The sequence below is a fragment of the Pinus tabuliformis genome, chromosome 4_2 (genome assembly GCF_031772625.1).
Source record: "Pinus tabuliformis cultivar Carrire ecotype Pingquan chromosome 4_2, CPIR1, whole genome shotgun sequence".
Classification (NCBI taxonomy): Eukaryota; Viridiplantae; Streptophyta; class Pinopsida; order Pinales; family Pinaceae; genus Pinus; species Pinus tabuliformis.
The window spans coordinates 808259697-808274920 of NC_142304.1; the positions used below are offsets into that span (position 1 = coordinate 808259697).

At 38.3% G+C, this 15224-nt stretch overlaps 1 protein-coding gene across 1 annotated transcript in view; it reads right to left on the reverse strand.

Annotated features, from left to right (window-relative positions):
* Positions 1-15224, reverse strand: part of LOC149172153 (uncharacterized) — a 111185-nt gene that overhangs the window by 36058 nt on the left and 59903 nt on the right. The window lies entirely within an intron of this gene.

The following is a 15224-nucleotide window of genomic DNA, read 5'->3' on the forward strand; positions in this document are numbered from 1 at the left end:
AAAATCTTTCATCAGTGAGTTACTTTAACTGGTGCATTATTGATTCATTTATCATCTAGAATGAAGTAAAGACCAGATAAATCAAATCACATAACAAAAAGACATAAAACACCAGGATTTTAGGTGGAAACCCAATGTCGGAGAAAACCACCGTTGTCATCGTCTCTGTCTCCTTATTTTATTATAAAGAAAACTTCATTACATCTTGCACTGGCACAAACTATTAACAACACACAAACACCCGCCTGCAAGAGGCTACAACCTCCACTCGTTTTCCATCCCCCACTGGAAGGGAGCTACAACCCCCTGATCTCATTTATCGGCTCCTACTGAAAGGGAGAACCTACCCCCTGACTGAAGGCTACAACCCTCATCTCCTTGTAGACCACTTTTCAGAATGTTTCAGGATAGATCCACATATCAAACAATCATCAAACAACTTGTAGGCCACCTTTCATCATAGTTTCAAATTGGACCCACACCAAAATAAACCCAAACCATCATGACAACTGAAACACTGAATTTGAGTCAGTGAAGAATTGTATATGAAATGAATTTATGAATCATCAAACCACTAAATGTATAACCAAACTGTAACAAATAAACAACATAATATGTATGTGACTATTCTTAATAGAACCAACCTATATACACACTTTATGCAATCCTGCGTATATATCTCAAATCATTGACTATTAAATATACTCTCAAACTAAATCATTGAAGACATGAATTACAACAAATACATCAATACTATCTCACTAAAACGCCAAATGATAACGAAACATCATCGCTGATCAATATACCAAGCCACAATCCAATTAAACTAGTCAACACTTCCAGATACAAAATTCATCAACTATCACCATCAAGAAACACGACAAAACCTAGTATATATACATGAATTTCATACAACAAATCAACATATGTATGCACCTACAACACATAACACTCGCGTATATATTTCAACATACTAAGTATCGCAAAATTTATATGCTACTTTACTGAACAAGATCTGCATATGTACACGACAAACTAGGAGAAAATGAGTGTACAAATATTGAATTATTGGATCAAACCTTCGCTCAAATTCACAACATCTGTTAAACCCAAATTTCGACATGCTTCAAACCATCATCACAGCTACAAATCTAACATTACAAGCATAAATAAATCAAGAAAATATTTTCATTAGTATTCACAACACTTTCAGATCTATTAGATTTCAACCATCCCCTTGCTCCCTCGTGTACGCTTGTTCCAGATCAAATCACACATAGATAGATCATTTACTTTCACACTTAATGCCTTGATCTCCATCTCCTTATATAGTTTTAGCCTTATACAATACCTTAGGTAAATCACTCGGTAATTTCGTTGGTATTCTTTGATAGGATCAAATAATTGTTGTCGCTCCAATTACTATGGGATAATACCATGGTAAAGACCCCTAGTATCCAGATTACCATGGTTTGGATTTTATACGTTACATTCACTTACAAGACCTGTGTATGTATGTGACCCTTCTTCATAGGGTCGGCATATACTTTCTTAAACTTCACTTTGTCATCCATCTGTCTTTGAATTTTCATTTCTGTGTCCATAGCATATGTACCAATATACAATCATCAATGTTGTCATCAAGTACATCTTTATTAAGTAGGTCTCCATCAAGGACAACACATTAGCCATAATGCCAACATTTTCTTATGTCGTCTTATTGGACATTATACATGCATGATTTGAATGTTAAACATTTATAAGACATGTTGAATGTTGGTCAATTATTATGTCCTTTGTGTTAACATTGGTCAATTATATTGAAGATACCAATAATTAGATCTTAATGCACCAATTTTAGAGCCTGTCACTTTATATGATGATGATATTCGCAGGGGGTCCTTTACCACACTAACTATCACAACAATTGAATTTAACACATTGGTGGTGATATCGATGATTCTGGTTATGAGATCTAATGTGGTGCATAGGCAGAGCACAATAATTTTCAATGTCTGGACAAACTCTTACCAATGTGAAGGGATGATCAGATGGCAATGTTGGGGAGAATTTTAAATGTTAAAAAATTTAAAATATTTAATTTAGGGGTAGTTTTTTATTTTACTCATATTAAGAAGTGATCTGAATTTGGAATATTAGATTTATATGTTAAGATCCTCATCAGAATACAAAAATGTGCTTGAGGTTTGTACTCCAAAATAGCAAGTAAAAAATGAGCTTTTATGTGTTTTTTCTTAAGTTAATTTCATGAAAAACTTTAAAAATGAAATCAAAACACTAAATGGAAGCATGCATAAATCAATAATACACCAAACACTATTAAAGGAGTTCATCCCTCCTAGGCTACATCTCCTTGAATCATCTCTAAAGGAAGGACCCCTTCTCATGATGCTCAATGTCTAGAAAAAGAATAGTACATAAACTGCTAAAATGGAATGGCTAGTTTCTCCTTCAAAGAAACAAATTTTGCAAGAGTTCTCACTCCGTAGACATGTTAACCTATAGTCAAACATGTAACCCTTCAAAAAACATAGGCTTCTTACACCAAGACCCCATACTCCAACTTCAAAGAGCATAAACAGTGCCACAATCCACTTGAAGTACATAAACACGTCTTTTCTCCAAAACACATATAGAGAAAAGAGGAAATAAAGCTACAACATTGATGTAATGGGTGTTGCAGAAAGCACATGGAGGTTGGAAAACCCCTGCAAGGTCATTTCCATCTTCAAACTCCTCCATAAACTGAATCAATACTCTGGTTCACCATGACACTCATCGGCTTCAATTTGAAAAAAATCTATCCAGGAGTGCTCCTTTGATCCTCACACCTACTCCAATGAGTCAAGAATGTGAAAAAATGGTTATCTATCCTCTTTTGGCACCCAATTTGGTTGAAAAATAGAGAAGTTATGACCTCTCCTAGTTAGGCCACTATTTGCTCCACAAATTGCTCAAAAAACAACACCGATCCTACAATTTCACCCCAAAAAGCACCAACTAGGCGAAAATTTCACGCACTACTGGGAAAAATTGTAGGATGGTTAATTCTGCCCATAACCCCGCCGACGGTTATAAAAAAATGTCATCCATACTGGTCGCATGACGCAGTTAGGGTTTGGCGGTTAGGCAGATGGTGGTGGTTATGTTAACTGCTGTAGCTTACATTTTTCTGCGTTCACATGGGCAGTTTAGGCTGGCAGTCAGGTGGACGGTGGAGGTTACAATAACTATTGCCACTTGCGGTTATGGTGGTCACATGGGTAGGCTATGACAATGGCGATGGCGGTTACAACAAAGGTTAACAGTCTTGCAGTTAGGGTGATGACATGGGCATGGTTATCTAGCAGTTTAAGTAGTGGCAGCGACGATTGCGGTCACTATCATGGGTCACACAGATTTCTGGCTGCAAGTTCACATGGGGGGCGTTCAAGTCTGCCCGACCCCCCAACCATGGTGGAAATACATAATAAATATAAATGTATCCAATATATGTTAAGAACCATCATGTAGGAGGAATGGTAAAGCGTTGGTCTATTATGTAGGAGGTCGTGCCGTCGAGCCTAGCCTTTGCCCTATTTTGCCAACAAAATTTTAAAATGCCATTAGGAGGACATGTGGCGGCCTCCAGCTTAGCCACATGTCACCTCTTGATTGGCACGAATCCAATCCACATGGACCAATCAGACCTCACCAACTCAATGGAATATTCTAAGAATATTCCCCTTTCCACCTAGGTGGTATGCATGCCTAGTCAGCATCCCAGCTAGCCACCTGCAAATTTTTTACCTATTTGAGAAAGTGAACAGATCACATTTTTTGGAGCATACGATGTCCATTTTGTGCGAAACAAGTTGTGCCAAATTTAGGACAATGAGATTTATGTGGTCATTCAGGTTCCACACCATTCTAACAACTTTGAGTTTTAGGAAAATTGTGCTCTTGATCACTCTTCCCCACTGAAAAAATTTTGGTCTCCAAAAGTTCACTTTCAATTGTTCAACATATGAAGGTACAGTTCCTTCATTTTTCCAAACTTGATCAAATCGATGTTTGTAGTGCCCTAACTTGTACTTGTCTTGGCTCTTTCTCAAGCTGAACTTGAAATATAACTTGACCAAAGAATTCAAGTTCGATGTTCTTCTCGGCCTTTCCATGTTGCTATGGCCATCCACAACAACATCCTTCCCAAGAAGAATTCCAATTCTCTTATTTTCAAAATCCTTATCGAGGATAAGATCCTAAAATACTTTGACAGATGAACCAAAACAAGCTTCACATAGTGAATACTTGTATAACTTGACTGCTTAACACATTTGTAAGATACTAAATGTGTTGCAACTACTCATACAGCCATTTTAAAATGATTTCTTAAACTACAAATAGGAATGCATTTTACAAAATGGAATAACAACTCCCAAATTTTCCATTCCAATAAATAACATAATAATTCTCAAAGAAAACACTATTGCATGTAAGTGATTTATTTATGAACATCACTTTTACAAATTACCCAACTATGAGGATATGCAACTAGTGAAAAATAAATATTTACAAACTTCCGTTGGACAAATAGTGCGCCAGTCCACCAATTTATTATCCAACCAGGTAAATAAACCCTCTAGTTGAACTTTTTCTTCTTCTGAAGCTGCTTCAGGGATGGTCACATCTTGAGCCATTTTTCTTTTGTCGCTTCCTCTTCTGGTGCTTGCATAATTTTCTTGCCCTTGCCAGGATGAAGTTGTGGAAATAATTTCCAACACTTCTCGACCCAATGCCCACTGATATTGTAGTGAGTTCAAAAGTTCTTTTGAGCTTCTCTTGGCTCACATGTCTTTAAGCTTGGATGAGATTTTTTCTTTTCAGTCTCAATTCCATTAGACATAAACATCTTCTTGATGATTTCTTTTTATTTTATAGTACTTATCTACATAATGGTTAGATGAAAGGAAAAAGGTGCATGGAAACACATCCTCAACATGTTATTCAAATCATCATGTTGTTTTCCATTATGAAAAGCATTTGAATTAACAGAATAATTATACCTCTTTTTCTTGTCCTTTGGCTTACGCTTCTTGCATGAGGAACTTGCATGGAAAGAAGAAACTAACTTTGCTTCTTCTTCAACTTGTTCCTCTATCTTTGTAGATGTTTTTCACTTCAAGTCCTCCTTATTCTTGAGGAACCAAGCAGGTACCAATTTTGGATGCAATTCCCAACATCTTGCTTCCTCATGTCCTCTCTTATGGTAAAAGGAACATGATACCCATGAACTGTCGCTAGAAGACCATTCTTCTTTTGCAACATAGCCTAAGCCTTAATATTTAGGCCTCTCCTTTGTCTTAATTGGATTTTTAATGCCTTGATGGTTCACTCCAAGGCCTCCTCCCTTGTTACCCATCTTGGTCCAAGAGCTTGGATCCAATGCATTTACCATATTTTTCAAAGGCTGCAAATGAATTTACATCAACATTTTCATGTAAAGGAGAAGCACGTAAATGCTTACCATTTGCCTCATCTTTTGGTTGACATATAAAGATGTTTTCAAACTCCCTTTTGATTCTAGATGTGTCCTCTTGGGTTCTTTGGTTCTCTTCTTTCAGCTCCTTGAATTTGGGTGTTGGTATAACCTCATCTTCCACATCATGTGGACAAAAGGTACAAACTTGTCCATCTTCCTTCTTTGAGGGACTTTCTACACTAGAATCTTGCATAAGAATTGTGGAAAAGCATTAAGATTATGGAGAAGATGGTGGTTTATCACCATTCTTGTTAACTTCTTCCCTTGGAGAACATTCTCCTCTTAGAGGTCTAGAGCTTTCACCTTGCAATTTGGTATTCCTCTCTTCATAAAGGATTTTCACCATTTTTGCCATGTTTAAGAAAGTCTTTCTAAAAGCCTTTACATGCTCTGAAATTCTTGCAAGCTCTCCTCCTTGGGACATACTTTGCTTGAAGATTCTACTGCAACCTAAGGTATAATTGGTGATAGAGATTGTAACAATCTTGCTCTCCTTTCAAAAACCTTCCCCTCTCTTGAGATTCAAACCACATTCACTTGCAAACAACATTCATTTCCTCCTTTCACAAAGAAAACATGTGCTCTGATACCAACTTGATCTGAATTTGGAATATTAGATTCTATGCTAAGATCCTCATCAGAATACAAAAATGTGCTTGAGGTTTGTACACCAAAAGAGCGAGTAAAAACATGAGTTTTTATGTGTGTTTTCTTAAGTTAGTTTCATGAAAAAATAAAAAAATTAAATCAAAACACCGAATGGAAGCATGCATCAATCAATAATACACCAGCCATTGTTAATGGAGTTCACCCCTCCTGGGCTACATCTCTTTAGATCAGCTCTAGAGGCATGATCCCTTTTCATTATGCTTAATGCCTAGAAAAAGAAGAGTACATAAACTACGGAAATGGAATGGCTAGTTTCTCCTTTAAAGAAACAACTTCTGCAAGAGTTCTCACTCCATACACATCTTAACCTATAGTCAAATATGTAAACTTCAGCAAACATAGGCATCTTACACCAAGACTTCATACTCCAACTTCAAAGAGCATAAACAGTACCACAATCCACTTGAAGTACATAAACAAGTCTCTTCTCCAAAACGCATATAGAGAAAAGAGGAAGTAAAGCTACAACACTGATGTAATGGCTGTTGTAGAAAAAACATGGAGGCTGGAAAGCCCTTGCAAGGTCATCTCCATCTTCAAACTCCTCCATAAATTGAATCAAACACTCTAGGTGACCATGGCACCCATAGGCTTCAATTTGCAAAAAACCTATCCAGGAGTGCTCCTTTGATCTTGAAACCTGCTCTACTAAGTTCAGAATTTCCAAAAATGGCTATCTAGCCTCTTTTTTCACCCAATTTGATTGAAAATTGGAGAAGTTATGACCTCTCCTAGTTAGGCCACTATTTTCTCCACAAATTGCTCAAAACCCGACACCGATCCTACAATTTCACCCCAAAAAACACTAACTAGATGAAAATTCCACACACTGGCAGGCGAAATTGTGGGACGGTTAATTTTGCCCATAACCTCATCGGCGGTTATAAAAAAATGTTAGCCCTACTGCCCACATGACGTGGTTAGGGTTTAGTGGTTAAGAAAACAATGGTGGTTATGTTAACTGCTACAACTTGTGGTTTTCGACATTTAGATGGGCAGTTTAGGCTGGCGGTCAGGTGAATGGTGTTGGTTACAATAACTGTTGTCACTTGTGGTTATGGTGGTTGTTGGGACAAGGTTCCTAGGGTTAGTTTGGGGTTAATTTAACCCAATTTTGTAAAACGTTTTGTAAGAAGAATGTAAAGTCTCTGTGATATGTGGATGCGGAGCGTGCAAATAAATAGGAGTCAAAAGGGCCTTAGCCCTTGTTTTTGGTCAGTTTTGAAGATTCACCCATGAGCCATGGGCCATGTTATTGTATTAGCAAAGCTATAAATAGTTGATTCTTAGCGAGTCTTAGAGATAACTTTTGATGGAGATTTGGGTACGTTGAAGGATTTTTGCAAAAGTGCTAAGGCATGAAGTCTTTGTTTCCTGCGCTTAGGTGAAGAAGGGAAGGCTCCTGTAGTTGAGTGCGTAGGAGGCTGGGGTAGTGTCTGCAGCTGAGTGCGCAGACCCTTGCAGTTGTGTGCATAGGGTAGAGAGTCTGTAATCTGTGAATGAAAGAGCAATAAAGACAACTTTTTGGATAATTACTGTGTATTTCCATTGAATTTGTTTATGTTATCTTTTACCAATTGAATGATACATTTTATGAAATAATGATTGAATATTGCGTGAGTTCACTGAATCTATATTAATAATGCATGATATGAATGGTTATCTACTTTCATGAAGTTAAAAGCTATTTCTCTTATGTTTTATGACGAGTTAAGTAGATCTACATGAACTCTGATCTAGGGTTGCTTGTTGATGCGCAAAAGTAGGTAAATCGACTATTTAAGGTCTGCGAAAACTGATCATGGACCTTTACAGAGGTCTGGAAGTAGCTTTAACCTAGTTATAGTAAAGAGCCCTAGAAGTCTATTGGTATGTGCGGAAGCAGATGTAAGGCGCTGAAAGACATGACACTAGTCTCTGGATGCAGAAACTTGGTTCTTGCATCCTCCAATACTGCTTCGGGTGAGACTCCAGCCTACGCTATGCGGGTTGTTGCTGAAAGGGCCAACAGATGTAGGGTTTTGTTGGTTGTCACAACTAACTTCGAACCTAGGTTAAGACCCCCCTATGCCAACAAATGGTTTCATTGTCGGGATTGGGATCTTCTTAAAGAGATGTGTCATGTCGCATCATTGGAATCCGACTAAGAAAGATATTGAAAAGTGGTTAGATTGGAAGATTCATGAGTTTGAGGCTCAAGAAAATAGGGATATGAGCTCGTCGAAGGAGGATTGGCTGAATAGGTATCTGTATACAGAGGTACGCGAAATTTTCTTCTGCACTTTCCGAATTAAATTATATGAGTGGTTAGCTAAATTGACAGACAATCAAGGAAGGTGGAAACTCGATAGTCCTATAGTGTGGACTCCAGAATTGGTGCAACGACTAGAGGCATCTGAAGAAAAGATTTCGCAGGCTATAAATCATTGGCTTGATTTAATTTTGGGAGGGTTCATTACGGAATTCACAGTTGATACCTCAGTTACCTATAGTGAAGATTCTTCAAGGGACCGCGAGGTAAGTATTTAAGGTCATTAAATACTTGGATTAAAATGTTATTATGTGAAAAGCAGGTAATTCCATTACCTTAATGTTCGAAGCTATGCGAAGTGGTACATGCTTTAGAAGTAACGGATTAGGTGCAAAGTATAGTCCATTAATTGAACTTCCTTCAAGCGACGATGAAGGGGCGGTGTTGACTACACCACAAAGTGCTATTCAGTTAATAACTCAAGGTATTCCGAGAATATCTCATCCATCCACCCCACCTTCACATCCACCGCATACACCTTCACCTACACCCCCACCTCCACCTTCACCATTCATCATTGCAAACACAATGAAGATGTCGATCTTCAAGGGGATAAGAAGTGAAGGTCTAGAGAAATTCTGGTTTGTTGTGAACATTGTGTGGACAACAAAACAAATCACCGATGATAATATAAAGAAGGCACAGTTGGTTACCGCCTTGTAGGATCATGTGCTAACCTGGTAAATTAAGTATTGCATTGATAATCCTCATGCATTGTTAGCAGAGACTCAGATGGCTTTGAACAAAGAATTCAGTAAGCCTAAATTGGAGGCACAATCGCTAATTGAATTCAAGGAGATCCTAATGAGAGTCGATGAGACACCTTAGGACTTTCATCAGAGGTTGAAGTGCCAGATCAGACAGGCTAAAATGCAAATATCATATACCCAACATCGCAACTATTTTATCGCATCACTTTTTCTGCATTTAAGAATCGCCCTATCACAACAGAAGATAGAAACGCGGGTAGAAGCCTTGGAGATCGTGATGAGGTTGCACGCATCACCTATTCAGGATATGAACCTAGGGGTACAACAGATTCACTTTCAATTAGTGAGCCTGCACCTATAATTACAAAGTTTAAAGAAAGAAAAGGAGACTAAGCCAGAAGTGCATGCAGAGGTTTGGTGCTTGAAGTGTAAGGGCCACGATCATGATAAATATCATTGTGTAGTTTACATGAATTATCTTATAGGGGGGGCTAGCCCCCATGAAGCCAGAAGCCCCAGCTAGGACAAGCACGAGAGCTATGCTATGGTGTGCCATTTGTCAAGTTATTGGGAAACATGCGACGAATAATTGCCACTTACTTCAGAAGTTAGTTCAAACACCCCAGCAACTGTTTTTCAATGTCTATAAATCTATGGGCCATGATGAGCACCACTGTTGAAGTTGTGAGCTGATGATGGAAAGAACCCCTACTTACCGTATGCAAGTAGAAACTCGGCCTCTAGATTAAGGCATAGGAGGAGCACGAGGGATTTCAAGGCTGAGGACGAGGACGAGGGTGTGGTCAAGGTCATGGTCAGATTATATGCTACAATTGCGGATAGCCGGGGCACTTCGTGCAAGATGGACCGAATCCTACACACCCTTCATGTCAATACTATAGACAATTTGACCATGTAATAGAAGGATGTCCAGTGCTAATAGCTAAAATGCAAGAGAAGAAAATGTATCCTCAACAACCTACGCAGAATTTACAAATACCTCCACGAGGACGATCAAAGCATTAATATTGTACTAAGAAGTGGTATGTCGACTTGTGCAAATAAAGGTAAGCATACTGAAGAGGAAGGATGGGTCACAAAGCTCCTGAGAAAGAAGCCATATTTGACCTTAATCGCAGTAAGGAAACATTCTAGAAGCAAAGAAGAGCTTCGTTGAGGCTTCCACCTTAGGAAGCCAGGAAAAGACACTAGAGACGAGTGCGACACAAGAGGTTGATCCTTCCATACTCACTACCATCTTGGAGACTTGCATGAAGTTACTACGTGACATAAAGGTTGTGGAAGGATTGCGAAACTTAATAGACAAGTGCGCCAATAAGGAAAAGACTCCTATGGAGTAGCGCACAATTAGAAATATTGGTAAGCATAAGGCACGAATCGAACGTGAGATGCAGCTAACAGTGCAGATAGGTGATTATGAAATGGACTAGGTAATTTTGAATCTAGGGTCCGATGCGAATGTTCTTCCAAAACAGACATGGGAAAGGATGGAGAGACCTTGCTGCAGTGGTCGCCAATTCAGCTCTGAATGGAAAATCAGCAGGAAATCATCCCCATGGGATGATTGTATGGAGTGACCGTCAATATTGAAGGTGCGAGTGCATTAGCAGACTTTGAAGTTATAGAAATTGTCGATGACAATAATCCCTACCCCGCGCTCCTGGGGATTGACTGGATATTGATATGAATGGGTTCATTAATTTGAAAAAGAGGACAATGTCATTTGAAAGGAGGTCACTAAGGGTTATAGTGTCACCGGATCCTGCGGAAGAGGCGTGCTATACTAAACCACTCCGCGATTATGTAGAAAGTGACGATGAGCTGGATCAAATATACAAAATAACAACACGAGATCAAGACTGGATCAAACCAACGACGGATAGACGGATCACATGGGATCGAGAGAGTTCATGCACCTATAACTCAAATGAATAATTAGAGCATTGGCAAAACCGCTTACATGAAGTTTCTACATTACGATGCAATATGATGATGAAGTCACTGCGCTTTGTTTCGTCCTTGAATATGTTATGTAAAAAATTAGTTAATTTTAGGTTTATTATTTAATTTTAGGTTTAATTAGACGAAAGGGCACGATCATAAGGTCATGCCCTTTCCCAAAGGGTGCCCATGGTGGTATATAAGCCAGGAACCCCATTGTAAACAATCATCATCTATCAATTAATTATTAATAAACATATATATATATATATATATATATATATATATATATATATTTTCTGCGTATCAGAAGTTTTTCACTTCATTGGTATCAGAGTGAACGATCTTCTCGCCTGGCAATCACCAATCTTCATCGCCGCTGCGCCATCCATCATATCCCTATTCTTCTACCACCTTATCCACCTATGCTATCCATAATTTTGGCCCCAGGTAGGCTTGCTGCTCCGCGGCCTTGTCTGGGCGTTCCAATCATCGGCCGCTGCCTCCATCAGCATTTGCTCATCGGTAGCTGCCATTGCCACAGTCTTCTGCATACCCGTCCCCATCTTTCGCACTGTCCAGACTTACCCCGACGCTTCCGCCCTTCCACTAGTAGCTTGACCCTATCTGTGTCGTGTCGCTACCCAACTCTAGCCGCACACCGCATCCATATAATCCTCTGCGTATACAATCCCCGTCAGCCCACACACCGCGTCCCTTTTGCCTTCGTCTAGCCCCAGCACTGCGATGATATTCGCTTAAGTTTTTTTTTGAACGGTCAATGGGAGGTGACCCCCCATCTGCAGACGTGACCGTAGACATAAAATTATATATAACGTCAAATATATATATATATATATATATATATATATGAAAGTTAATTTAATTAATTAAATTTATTTTAATTAATTAATTAAAAAAACACTTATGTCATATAATTAAATTAATTAATTTAATTTAATTATTTTAAAAAATATATATTTAAGTTGGTAGATAAATACACGCCCCCACAAACTCGCTCAATGTCGACAATGACAATGGCGGATTTCCAAAAAAATTATTGGACACGGAGCATAAGATACATAGCAACCACGATGAGGTCAGTAAAAGATTAGATGAATTCCATATCAAGCTTGAGAAGCTTGAGAGGTAGGTTGACAATATCAAAAATCAGGCTGACAAAATAAAAAATCTTCAGGATATGACAAATCGAATAGAAATAAAGATGGAAAATCAACATGTCCAAATAGAAGTAGAAATCAGAGAGGCCTTAACAATGTTGAAACTTCTGTGTAAAAAGGCGAATTGTACACCCGCACAACTACTAAAAGAAAATGAAGAGAATCAAGAGCACATCTCATCAGATTCAACAAAGTCAATAGACTCTCATGAAAAAGTTGAATCCCCAAAAAAATCAGTGACACCCCACCAAGAAGTGAGTAACGCAACTCTTACAAACAAGCAACTCTGGGATACCTTTACCAATCAACACCCATTTTTCGCTCAACCATTAGCGACATACTAGCGAAGGGCAAAAGTTGAGATGCTTAAATTCGATGGAAACTAAAAAGACAATGTTGCATGGATAAATAAAGTAGAAGAATACTTTGAGATATATGACATCAATGACGATGACGAAAAGCTTAGGCACGCATCCATGAAAATGGAAGGGGAAGCATATAATTGGTATATGTGGTGGAAAAAGACAACACACGTCATTAGCTGGAGAAAATTTAAGGATGCATTTTTTAAAAGATTCCAAGGTGTAAAGGAAGAATAGTTCTTCCCAAAACTCATCAAATTACGACAAAAAGGAAGTGTGGACGAATACACTCAAGAATGGGAGACCTTAGTAACACGAGTACCTAGGTTATCAGAATCTCGTCTAATTCAATCATACGTCTCGGGACTCAAAACCCATTTACAAGTAGAACTTGAGATGCATGACATTTCATCAATAGAAGTAGCAAGATGAAAAGCAAGAACAACCGAAAAGAAATTCAAACAAATATTTTGGTCAAAATCCGAAAAAACATATTCAAGATGAAGAACACCTTAGTATGCGGATGCAAAAAATACAAGATATGTTCCACCACATCGTCGTGAAGATGAAAAATCTAATGTGGAAATGCAAAGGATAAAAGAGGGTAAATGCAAACACTGTGGTGAGAAGTGGGACCCCAAACATAGGTGTGCTAAAGGAAAAGAACCAAAGAACCTATATGATTGTGAAGCAACCAAAGATTCAAACAGTAAAGATTCTGACATAGAAGAAACAGAAGATGCCCCAGGATTCTCACTAGAATTAGATGACGAAAGTATTCCACAAGTGTCATTATCAGCCATGACAGGTATATCACAACCTCAAACCTTAAAGTTAAAAGGACACATAAAGAAGAACAACATAGTGGTTCTCATCGAATCTGGTAGCATACACAATTTTTTAGATGCAACCGTGGCAAGGAGACTCAATATTTTTTTATTTCCCTTACCAAACATGAAAGTGTTGGTAGCTAACAGTAAGAAGATTGAAAAGGTGGGCAAATGCCATAAGGTTAAATTGCATATTCAAGACTTCAATTTAGAGTCTTTGTTTTTTATAGTATCGTTAGGAGGAGTAGATGTAGTCTTAGGTATCCAGTGGCTACGACCTTTAGGTAATTATGCTACCAACCATGAAGTACAATTTATAAAATTCAAATGGGGAGGTTAGAAGTACAAATTACACGGATTCCAAGCACCAGAGAATCAAATTGTATCATCATCTCAGATGATGAATATGAGTCGAAAAGGAGCACCCGCTTATGTAGTACAATGTCACCAATTAGAAATGTTATCTGCAAATATGACCAGTGAAGAGTCACCAGAGATACAAGATCTAATTAGGAAGCATGAAAAAGTATTTCAAGACCTACCTATGAAGATGCCGCCTAATAGGGAAATTGAGCATACAATAGAAGTCAAGGCAAGATCAGACCCCGTCAACATCAAGCCATATCGATATCCACATCACCAAAAAACAGAAATTGAGAGATTAATCCAAGACATTTTAAAGTATGGGACTTTGATCATCTTGAAATACCTGATCAAGTGGAAGAACTTACCAAAGAAGATGCTTCTTGGGAGAATGAAGCATTTTGTCAACAACATCCATCATTACGTATGCTTTGAGGACAAAGCATTCTTTCGATAGGAAGGCAATGTTTTGTAAAAAAATAGTTAATTTTAGGTTTATTATTTAATTTTAGGTTTAATTAGATGAAATGGCACAATCATAAGATCATGCCCTTTCCCAAAGGGTGCCCATGGGGGTATATAAGCTAGGAACCCCATTGTAAACAATCATCATCTGTCAATTAATTATTAACAAACATTTATATATATATTCTTCTACGTATCAGAAGTTTTTCACTTCAGAAGACCACCATTTTCAAGCATTGGGGCTGCCACTGAGTGCTACACCCGCATGATGGTGGGGTACACATAAAGAAAGTTTTGCTAGATGGAAAGATTACTGGCGAATGATGAAGTTATGATTTGGGAATGCTAATACAAGAATGATTGAGAAATATAATGGGAAGGATGATCCGTGTGATCACATGGCCAAGTGGACTAGGGCGTGGGGGACTGAACCACAACTAGAATGGGTACATATATTTTGTCATACCTTGGATACAATCCCCATGAACTGGTATCTCGAAACGAAACTTTGCCACGACAATGCGAAATGGGATGTATTGAAGGAAGGTTTTTTATTAACTTTTAGCTTCGAGGATAGGTTTGCAAGAATCAATGAAGTGCTTCAAGAAATTAAAGCAATTATCTTTAGGACACCGAAGGAACCTATGGAATGGACCCAACCAGATTGGAGCACCCAGCTGCGCCACACATTCGAATGCTATAATGTGACCACTAGAGAGGAGGAAGAAGGCTCGAGGAATATAAATATTCCAGAGACAGAAGGGCACCATTTAGTAGAAGGACCTCAAGTAGAGAACCTAGACATCTCAGCACCTTTGAAAATAAGACA